We start from the raw sequence: 10,762 nt of genomic DNA, 5'->3' as shown, positions 1-10,762 counted from the left end.
AATATTTGTTTTGGGCCCTCCCTGGTGGCGCAGTGGGTTAAAGCACGGCACAAAGAAGCTTAAGCCACTTCTGCATGAGTTCGATTCCCGCCTGCCTCGCCTGCTCCAGAGGTGACCACATGGCGAGGCAGACCTCTCCTGTCTCAACCACTGCTCCACTCAACAGTGTACTTCATCGATCTGTCTGTTTTGCTTCCCACTCTGTCGCTGGTGAATCCTCTCACCCTCCGCATCTCTGGCTTGTACCCCAGTTCTGTACAAATAAATAAATATATCTTTAAAAAATATATATTTGTTTTTAGACTTATACAAAAGATAACTTTAAAGTAGATCAAAGTAGGTATTTCTAAAAATTCCAAAAAGGATTGTATCAATGCTCAAATATCTGCAACTTGAATTGCAATGGTATCAATCCCATATAATACCATTTATGGAATCTAAGAATTTAAAAAGTAAAAACTTCACATATCTTAATCTCTTCACAATCAAGGCTGTTAAAAATTGTTTTATTTTCTATATTCTCCATAATATTTGAGCATTGTCTTAATTATCAGAAAAGAGTTTAGCTCACAAAAGCCCTCTTTGTGTTCTTTCATAAGCCCACATGAATTAAGAAAACCAGCATAAGATCACTAACAAGTCTTGGTCCCATTTTGCTATTTCATTTCCTGTAGAACATAAGCTCCATTGGGCAGAAAGTTATCACTGAACCTTTAGCACCTGTGACAGAGCCAAACACAAATTAAAGCACCTACTAAGCACTTTCATAAACAAATGAAGGAAAAGAGGTCTTCTGTAAATGCCAAAACTAAGTCGAATTTAACCATAACCTGTCCTCTCAGGTGATTTGCCCAAGTCCATCTGGCTGGGGAAGCTACAAAGACTGAATGCTTCCACTTAAGAATAAATAGGAGGCTAAGAAGGTTCTTACAAAAATATATACATGTGACAGTCCAAAATATCTGTATCCAGAGAGGCTTGCAGTCCCCTACAGCCAAGGAAGAAGAGTAGCTGACAGCCAACGGTTTCTCAAACTGTTTCTACTCCAAATTAACAGTTCTTTAACAATTTCTTCCTTCTATCTCTCAATCTTATCCAAATTAACAGTTCTTTAACAATTTCTTCCTTCTATCTCTCAATCTTATCCAGATCCATGGCTTTAAGTACAGTCTGTTACCTCTAACAGATCCTCTCTCCTGAATTCCAGATTCATAAACTCAACTACCAACTCAACATCTCTACTAAGGCTAGTAGTTGTCTATAATGTTATGTCCAAACCTGGACTCTTCTTTCACCCTGCCAAACTTATTCCTCTATCAGTATTCCCCATCTAAGTTAATGGCAATGGCATCCCTCTAGGAATTGAAGAACAAAAACCTTTGTGTGATCACTGACTCCTTCCTTTCATTCACAGCATGCTTCAATCTACCCACAAAAATCAGCTGACTCTATTCGAGAAGTATACTCAGGATCAGTCATGTGTTACCACATTCACTGCTATACCCAAGTACAAACTGCCACCTTCTTTCATTTTACTCCAATAATAGTTTCCTAACTGGTATTCCTTCTTTTGTCCTTGCCCAACCCACATCAGTCTATTACAAACACAGCAACCAGAGTGAAAATATCAAAACATTAATAATATAACAGTTGATGTTATATCAACTGTGCAAAACTCTCCAAAGACTTCCCATTTCATTCAGTGTAAAAGCAGAAATTTCATTGTAACAGGGTGACCCCCAGAAAAAGGGGAGGTTCCAGGTTCCCTGCCCACCCAAAAGGAGGGTGGAGCTGAGCAGTGAGGGGAAGAATCTGGAGAGGAGACTGAAGAGAAAGGAAGCAGGATGGAGCCAGAAGGAGGCCTGAGTGAGGCACATGGAGCAGACAGACAGTGAAGAAACTTTCTCTTGTTTCTTGGCCCTGGACTGGTTGAAACAGACTTGGGTGAGAGACCCGTGGGGAGGTTAACAATGGCAGCATTTATTTTGATTTTGATTTTCCTCCCAGACTTACCTGCCTCTTTTTTACGGGTCTCACCAGAAGGTACTTTAGACTTGTGGCAGGCTTTCAGGCCTTGCTTCGGCTTTGGGTCAATCCCTTTTGATTAGACTTTTACTCATGAATGGATGGGTAACTTTGGGTGTTTGATTTAGAAACTATATTTTTTGTCTTTTCTGTATTGACACTAATTGTATTCAAGTTCCTTTCCATTAAAGGTCTTATATGTTTTGTCTTGATGCAGTGGATGGTAGAACCTTTTTAGAGCAGGCAGGTTCGGGGGTTCAGTGGTACCCACTCCCTGCTCCCTGCCCTGTAACACTACAAAGAATCAACTTACCAGTATCACCTGAGAACTTATTAGAAATGGGTTCCAGGGAGCCTTCCTGTGGCACAAGGGGTTAGGTGTCAGCACTACAAAGCTATCAGCAGCCACTGCAATTAGACCCTGACCAGAGAGCTACCCCACAGGGCTCAGGACGCCTCTCCTTGACCCACCCCGCTGCTCCCTTTAGCAGTGTATTTCAGTAGATCTGCCTGTTCTGCTTCACAGTCTCTCTGGTGAATCCTCTCACGACCATTCCCAACACACACACCTCTGGCCTATACCCCTAAATAAGTATATCTTTTTTTAAAAAAAAGAAAGAAATGGATTCTACTTCAGACATACAAATTCATGTCTAGGGGACTGAATGAATCCTAACAACAACAGCAGGTGATTTATATGCACATATACTTCTAAGACATTGAAAGATAAGCACCATCCTTACCATTGGCAAGGAAATTCCAATGGCAAGGAAAACAAAAGCAAAAATAAGTAAATGGGCTGTGTGAAACTACAAAACTTCTGTACAGCAAAAAAATTACCCCCAAGAGAAAATTTACTGACTGAGAAGATATTTGTACATCATATACCTGTCATAGCCTTAATATTTAGGATGTATACAGAACTAATACAACTCAACAAAAAAAGTAAACAACCCTATCAAAAACTGTACAGAAGTTTTACTCTACCTTCCAATGAATATGCACAGACACCATGTGTGCAATCTCTGCACTGGCAAGAGGCAGCTCTCCTGCCCACCTCTGACTGTGCAGGTGCCTCTCTTTTGCTTTCTCCTTTTCCTAATAAACCTTTATTTTTTTAATGTAAAAAAAAAAGACTATAAATAGATACCTAACAGGCACAGGAAAAAAAATGCTCTAATTCACTTATTATTAGGGAAACGCACAATGAGATATCACACCAAACCTGTGAGAATAGCACCTATCAAAAAGATGAAACAGTATGTGTTGGCAAGGGAGTGGCAAAAAGGGATCTCCCAGCCACTGTAGATTTGAATTTTGAATATAAATTGGTGTAGCCCCTAGGCAAATGGTATGGAGGTTCTTTACAAATTCAAAAAATGCAAATAACACACCAGCGGTTTCTCTTATACATGGAATATAAATAATCAAAGCAAACAAACTAACAGATCACAACATAAACAACTCAGACTCAGAGAAAAACAGTGCTTAGAGGACGGAGGGGAGTAGGGAGAGGAAAAGGAAGGCAAAGGATGGAGAACGACGACTTTATACTGGGAACTGCACTAGAGCTTTTGTGATGGGTGAGGGAAGCTTATAAACACAAAGATGTATCCCTTCAACTTATACATCTTGGTAAATCAATTTCTATAAAAGTTCTTACTGATCTATGACAACTGCTAGACAAGAAAGAGGATGGAAGATGGAACCAGTGAATGATAAAGAAATGAGTTCTATCAAGGAAACAATCATTATATCATTATTTTATACATTTTGAGTGCCTATGTGATGCAGTTTTTCAATAGAAGGAAAAAGACATACCTCCTCAAAATCCCAGCACAATAGCTTTCATTTCTTTGCATAGATGAAGATGAACAGTTGTAATCCAAAATGTTCCCCAAAAAGTTCTCTTTAAAAGACATAGAAATAGAAGATCCATACCAAAAGACCCAGTCTGGAAGGACACTGTGTCTTCTAAATCTTGTGGACCAGGAGCAGCTGTTCACCAAGTGTCAGCATCTGAAGACAGTGCTAACTGTTGGTATGTCTTCTCCAGAGAGCAATACCTGCTAGAACAGAGAACAAGAAAAGGAGAAATGCCACTGAATGCAAAAGATTGGCTAATAATTACCAGTTGTTACTTTGCAATTTTTTCAAGTTGACATTGGTGAACATTAAAAGGTAACATGGGGGCCCCCTCCCAGGTGGTGTAACAGGTTAGGATGTAGCAATGCAAGCTAACCACAGCTGCTTCAGTGCGAGTTTGATCCCCAGTCCCAGAGCTGATCCACATGGCATGGCAGACCTCTCCTGATCTGCCCACTGCTCCTCTCAGCAGTGTACTTCATCAATCTGCCTGCTCTGCTCCCCACTCTGTCTCTGGTGAACACTCTCACCGCCCCTGCACCTCTGGCTTGTACCCCAATTCTGTATGCATAAATAAATAAAACTTTAAAAAAAAAAAAGGTAACGTAGAGATAATACGAATGACCTAGGTCAGCAGGCCCCAGAGTTAGTGATGACAGCAGCAATCAGGTTTACTTCAACAGGAATACAAGTTCTAATCACAGAACCAATAAGAAGTAACTGGTATTGGAAACAAATACAAAAATCTACTTTGTGTTTTTCATAGCAAGATGATAGATACATAACACAACCAAAAACAAATAATATTAGGTAGTCTGGTAAACAGGCTACATACAAGTATAAAACAAGTATTTACACAAATACTAATGCAGGTGTCTACATCAACAAAACATAAAATGATCAAGCAAAAAAATGTATGTAGGTCTGGAAAAAAATAAATATGGAAACGAAGAGCCATCAAGGTAATTTGGCTCTGTGCACATGTTAGATACCTTACAGAATTAGGGCTTAGGGCCTCCCTGGTGGCCTAGGAGTTAAGTCTTAGTATGATAACTGCAGAGGCCTGAGTTCAGCCAGGAAGCTGACCCACAGAGAGGACAGCAGACCTCTCTGGGCTCACAGCCTGTTCCCCTTTATGTATTTCAGTAGATCCACCTGTTCTGCTCCCCGCTCTGTCTCTGGTGAATTCTCTCACACCCCACACCTCTGGCCTACGCTGCAGTTCTTATATGCATAAATAAATCTTCTTTTAAAAAACTAGTAATCTTGGCAGCAAACGAAAGCAGCATTATCCTGACACCTGTCACATCACTATATTCTGTCCAACCACAAATTACAGAATATATAGTAGACTGACATAAAATGCACTGCATGGAATTAACAACAGACAAGATAATATAGGAGAAAAAAAAGCATTAAATACAAAGACTTAATGATAGAAACTCTATAAAAAGAAACCCAGAATACAAGGCAGAGCATCAGTGAGTTGCAACAACCTCAGGAGGCCTCAAGGGGTGGGAGGAATATGAAAAAATGTTAATGAAAAAGTTTCCAATTTTAATGAAAAGCCACAGACACAAGAAGCTCAACAGACATCAAGCACAAGAAATATCAAAAACCTTAAAACTGGGGCCCTCCCTGGTGGTGCAGCGAGTTAAAGCACTGCACTAAGAAGCTTAAGCCACTTCCACATGAGTTCGATCCCTGCCTGCCCCGGAGGAGATCCACATGGCATGGCAGACCTCTCCTGACCAGCCCACTCTCCCCTCAGCAGTGTACTTCGTCAATCTGCCTGTTCTGCTCCCCACTCTGTCCCTGGTGAATCTTCCCACTCTCCACATCTCTGGCCTGTACCCCAGTTCTGTATGAATAAATAAATCTTTTTTTTTTCTTTTTTCTTTTTTTAAAGATTTATTTACTTATACATACAGAGCTGGGGTACAGGCTAGGGTGTGGGGGTAAAAGGGCTCACCAGAGACAGAGTGGGGCACAGAACAGGCAGATTGACAAGTACACTGCTCAGGGGAGCAGTGGGTAAGCCAGGCAAGGTCTACTGCACCATCTGGGTCACCTCCCTGGCCAGTGATCCAACTTTGAATAAATAAATCTTAAAAAAAAAAAACCTTAAAATTCCCCAAAGGAATTATTAAAATCAAATTGCTTAAAACTGGAGAAAAAGTCAAAAGCAACCAGAAGAATGAGAAAAAATATTTTCAAGTCATGTATCTAGTAAGTAATTAATATCCACAATATAGAAAAAATGCCTATAACTCTACAACCACAAAAAAAAGAACAACTCAATTAAAAAAGGAGTAAAGGATTTGAATATACATTTGCCCAAAGATGGAGTAAAGGATTTGAGTATACATTTGTCCAAAGATGGGTATATAAATGGTCAATTAGCACCTGAAAGACAATCAACACCACTATTACAGAAATGAAAATATGAGCCACAATGAGATACCATTCTCAATGCATTAGGATGACTTCTATAAAAAAAAAATTAAAGAAAAACAAATTTTGGCAAGAATGTAGAAAAAAACAGAACCTTTTTGGGTTGGTGGAAATGCAAAACAGTGCAGTAGCTATGGGGAAAAGTATGGCAGTTTCTCAGAATTTAAACAAAAATTACCATATGAAATAGCAATTCCAGTATATACTTATAAGAAATGAAAAGATTTCAGAGATATTAATATACCTACATTCATAGCAGCACTATTCACAACAGCTAAAATGTGAAAGCAACCCAAATGTCCATCAAGTGATGAATACATAAACAAGATATGGTGTGTGTGTGTGTGTGTGTGTGTGTTAGCCTTAAAAACAGGGAAATTTTGACATAAAGCTACATTATAGAAGAACCCTGAGGACAGACGTTATGTTATGTGAAATAAGTGGTCATAAAAAGACACACTGTATACGTATATAATTCCATTTATAAGAAGTACCTAAAGTAGTCAAAATCATAGAGACAGAAAGTAGAAGCGTGGTTACCAGGGGCTGGGAGAAGCGAAGAATGAGAAGTTACTGTTTAATAGCTTCCAACTTGGAATTCCAATGTAGAACTGGAAGATGAAAGAGTTCTGGTGATGGGTTGCGTAATGGTGTGAACGTAGTGAATACCACTGAATTATACACCTACAGATGTCAGGATGGTAGTGTTATGGGTTGTACAAAATTTTTTAACTGAAATAAAAAAGGGAGCCAGAAGAAAACATACATGTGCAGAGATAAGACACTGCTGGAAACAACAGAGGTCTGAAGACAGTAAAGCAACATCTTTAAAGTACTGAAAGATAAAGACAGCCAACTTAGCATTCCACAGACAGTGAAAAGTTTCTATAAGTCAGAGTAAGTAAAGACTTCTTCAGATATACAAAAGCTAGAATAATTCACCACCAGCAAACCTGCAACACAAGAAATATTAAAAGAAGTCCTTCACTCAGAAAGAAAATGTACCAGGTAGAAATCTATAACTACCCAAAACAAAAAGAGCACCAGAAATGGTAAATACATAGGCAAACAGAACAAATATACAAATATACTTGACAAGTACTATTTTAATGACAGCAGATTCACCAACATTATTAAAATAAAGAAAAAATCAGTGACAAGAATTTTCATAATATACTTATCTTCCAAATTGCCTGTCTTCCAAAAAATAATAAAGGTACTTTGATTAACAGAACTCATGGCCCATTCACAACATTACTGTAAGCTGGAGTAAGTCAATATTATCTGTTTTTAAAAGATACAAGCTATTTGTCTAGTAATATAGTAAATCTTTTAGAGAAGTAAAATTAAAATATTCTTAGTGCTAGCTCAATATTCTATTACACAAACCCTTTTAAAGTACATGCTTACAGAGAAGTTCCTTGGGATAAAGTATGATGGTGGTTAATATATAATTTATCTATTTTCCACAGCCTCCAGGGAATCCCAAAGTCAATTAAAAATAAGCTGCAAAGAATGCTCCTTGCTTTCAATAAGTCTGAGAAACATCAGGTTTCAATGAATTTGACCAGGTTACCCCAAGCTAGCAAAAGAAGAAAAACATCTGCCAACTTCCTGAAAATGAGTATGAAAACAAAAGTGCAACAGCTGCAAAATAAGCCTCCAGGGTTTGGTGTATGAAACCCAGAAAGACAACACTAATATTTAATGCCACTCTATTATAGTTCAGACCTCAGGGGAAATGTGGTTAGTAACAATAAAACCTCTCCAATATCACTGAAGCCAAATAGATTACAGAATGGGAATCCTGCCCACTATCCCTCTGAATGCATGATGTTAAACACGAGCCAATCACTCAGCGATTCCATAAGACCAGGAACAGATCTTATAATCCAAATTCACAGAAAAAAATGCATGCTTCTCTCAGAAAGGTAACTGAATGGTACACAACATAAATCAGGATTTTCCTCTAACAGAGTTCTAGAGGAAAGCTATCCCGTCTGAACCAAAAGTCTTTTCTAAAAAGAATAGGAAAAAATATGCTACTCATCAATATTCACTGAACACCTTGCAAAGAGAAGGTACTCTCCCTTTCTTACTTCCTTTACCCTAAGTAAGTTATTGGGTAGCTTTCCCTTAATACAAAAAAAAAAAAAAAAATCAAAAGAAATACATTAGTTATATAGCTAAGGGAATTTAAAACATGTTTTAATGAAAACTTATGAATATTCATAGCAGCATTATTCATAACAGCCAAAAAATAGAAACAACTTCAGCCATGAACTGATGATATGGAGATGTGGTAGATCCATACAATGGATTATGATTTAGCCATAAGAAAGGAACCACTGAAACATGGTACAAAAAAGATGGGACCTTCCTGGTGGCCTAAGGGTTAAGTTTCAGTGCTAGCAGCTACTGAAGGCCTGAGTTCAATCATGGGGAGCTGACCCACATGGCACAGCAGACTCTCCTATCTCATCCCTCTGCTTCCCCTTATCCCTCTGCTTCCCCTTAGCAGTAGATTTCAGTGGATCCACCTATTTTCACTCTCACCAGCCCCACTCCCACATCTCTGGCCTACACCCCAGTTCTTCTACATAAAAATTTAAAAAGAGATGAACCTTTAAAATATTGCTAAGTAAAAGAAACCAGAAAAGAAAAGGCCGTACATTGTATGATTCAGTTTAAGTAAATGTCCCAGAATAGGCAAATTCAGAGGAATGAGGATCATAGTCGTGATTGTCAGAGGACAGGGAAGAGCAACTACATAATGGACATGGAGTTTCTTTTCAAAAAGGGTGATGAGAATGTTCTAGAATTAGATAGTGGTGGTGGTTACACAACATTGTGAACATACTAAAAGGTAATGAATGACACATTTTAAATGGTTAAAATGATGAATTCTGTTATTCAAATTTTACCTCCAGAGGAAAAACTAAAAATAAATGTTTTCAAGGCAATACAGTACTTACATCTCTCACTACTCACTACTTAACAAAATACTTTACTAACAAAAACCATTTCTAAAATTGAATATACAGCTGACATTCTGAAAAAAAAAAAAAAAAAAGAAATACTAAACATATCATTGGTTGCCAGTGGTTGGTGTGGCAGGTGTTAAATAGGTGTAACACAATTTTTTTTAAAGGTTTATTTATTTATGCATACAAGAGCTGGGGTACAGGCCAGAGGTGTGGGGGGTGAGAGGATTCATCAGAGACTGAGATGGGAGCAGAACAGATGGATTAACTAAAATACACTGCTAAGGGGAGCAGCAGGGAGACAGGAGAGGTCTGCTGGGCCATGTGGGTCAACTCCCTGGCCAGGGATAGAACTTAAGCTGTAGGAGCGACAGCCTGAGACTTAAGCCCCTATGCCACCAGGGAGGCCCATGACACAACTTTTTTTTAAGCAATGAAACTATTTTATGCATAAAGGTAACTATAAGATAGTTTTGTCAAAACACACAAAATCTAATAAAGAATAAACCTTACTATATTCAATTTTTAAATAACTGTTTAAGAGGTAAGAGAATTTCAGCATGGAATGAAGAATGTAACTAAACAATTTAAATCTATTACACATATGAAATAACGTCCAAAAGTGGGTGGAGGAGTAAGATGCTGACCTAAGTGATGCTGGAAATAAAGTCTCTGTAAGACTAAAAGGGAAAGAAGCTATGCATCAATACTGCACTCTAGCTGACAGAGTTGTTTCCCACAGGGGCACACATCAACAATGCTGAAATCACCACACACATATACTGGAACTGAAAAATTAAGTGGATAGTAAAGGGTGGGAGTCAGGTTTCTCACTGAAAAATTGAAGGAAGTGAAGATGGTCCGTGTGGTAACAAACTAGGATTAGAGACATCAATGTAAATTCATGTTTAAGGGCCTTCCTAATGGCACAAGGGGTTAAAGCACACAGCATTACCACCAGGGTAATAACCCACATGGCACAGCAGGCCTCTCCTGTCCCACCTGCTGCTCTCCTCAACCTTGTATTTCGGTTGATCTGCCTGTTCTGCTCCTCACTCTGTCTCTGGTGACTCCTCTCCTCTCACCCCTCCTCCATATATACACACACACACCCCTCTGGCCTGTATCCCAGCTCTTGAATGCATAAATAAAATATTTAAATTAACTAATTAAGTCATCTTTAGCTTAATAGATCAATAGTTACATAACTGAGATATCTAGAGATGTGAATACAGTCATAGCTTACTATATATACCTAAAGCTCCTTGCTCTGTCGCTGAAAGGACCTAGAAGCAACAATACTCCTGTAGCACACACCACACTGAATACCCAGATCTTGGGTTTTTTTTTTTAAAGATTTATTTATTTGTGCATACAGAACTGGGGTACAGGCCAGAGATGCGGAGGGTGAGAGGATTCACCAGAGACAGAGT

At 38.7% G+C, this 10,762-nt stretch overlaps 1 protein-coding gene across 2 annotated transcripts in view; it reads right to left on the bottom strand.

Moving 5' to 3' along the window:
- The window catches only part of TMCC1 (transmembrane and coiled-coil domain family 1), a 112,210-nt gene extending 108,124 nt beyond the window's left edge, over nt 1-4,086 (bottom strand). Inside the window, exon 1 of one of the 2 annotated variants that reach the window (XM_004692358.2) lies at nt 3,847-4,086. The gene's annotated coding sequence lies outside the window, so the exon portion shown is untranslated. The remainder of the gene's footprint in view (nt 1-3,846) is intronic. The other variant, XM_012732169.1, reaches the window with a different exon arrangement.
- Between the last annotated feature and the right edge of the window lie 6,676 nt (nt 4,087-10,762).

Source organism: Condylura cristata, unplaced genomic scaffold (genome assembly GCF_000260355.1).
Source record: "Condylura cristata isolate star-nosed mole 26May11 unplaced genomic scaffold, ConCri1.0 scaffold00033, whole genome shotgun sequence".
NCBI lineage: Eukaryota > Metazoa > Chordata > Mammalia > Eulipotyphla > Talpidae > Condylura > Condylura cristata.
Note: the sequence above shows the minus strand (reverse complement) of the source record. Positions and strands in the feature narration are given on the sequence as shown.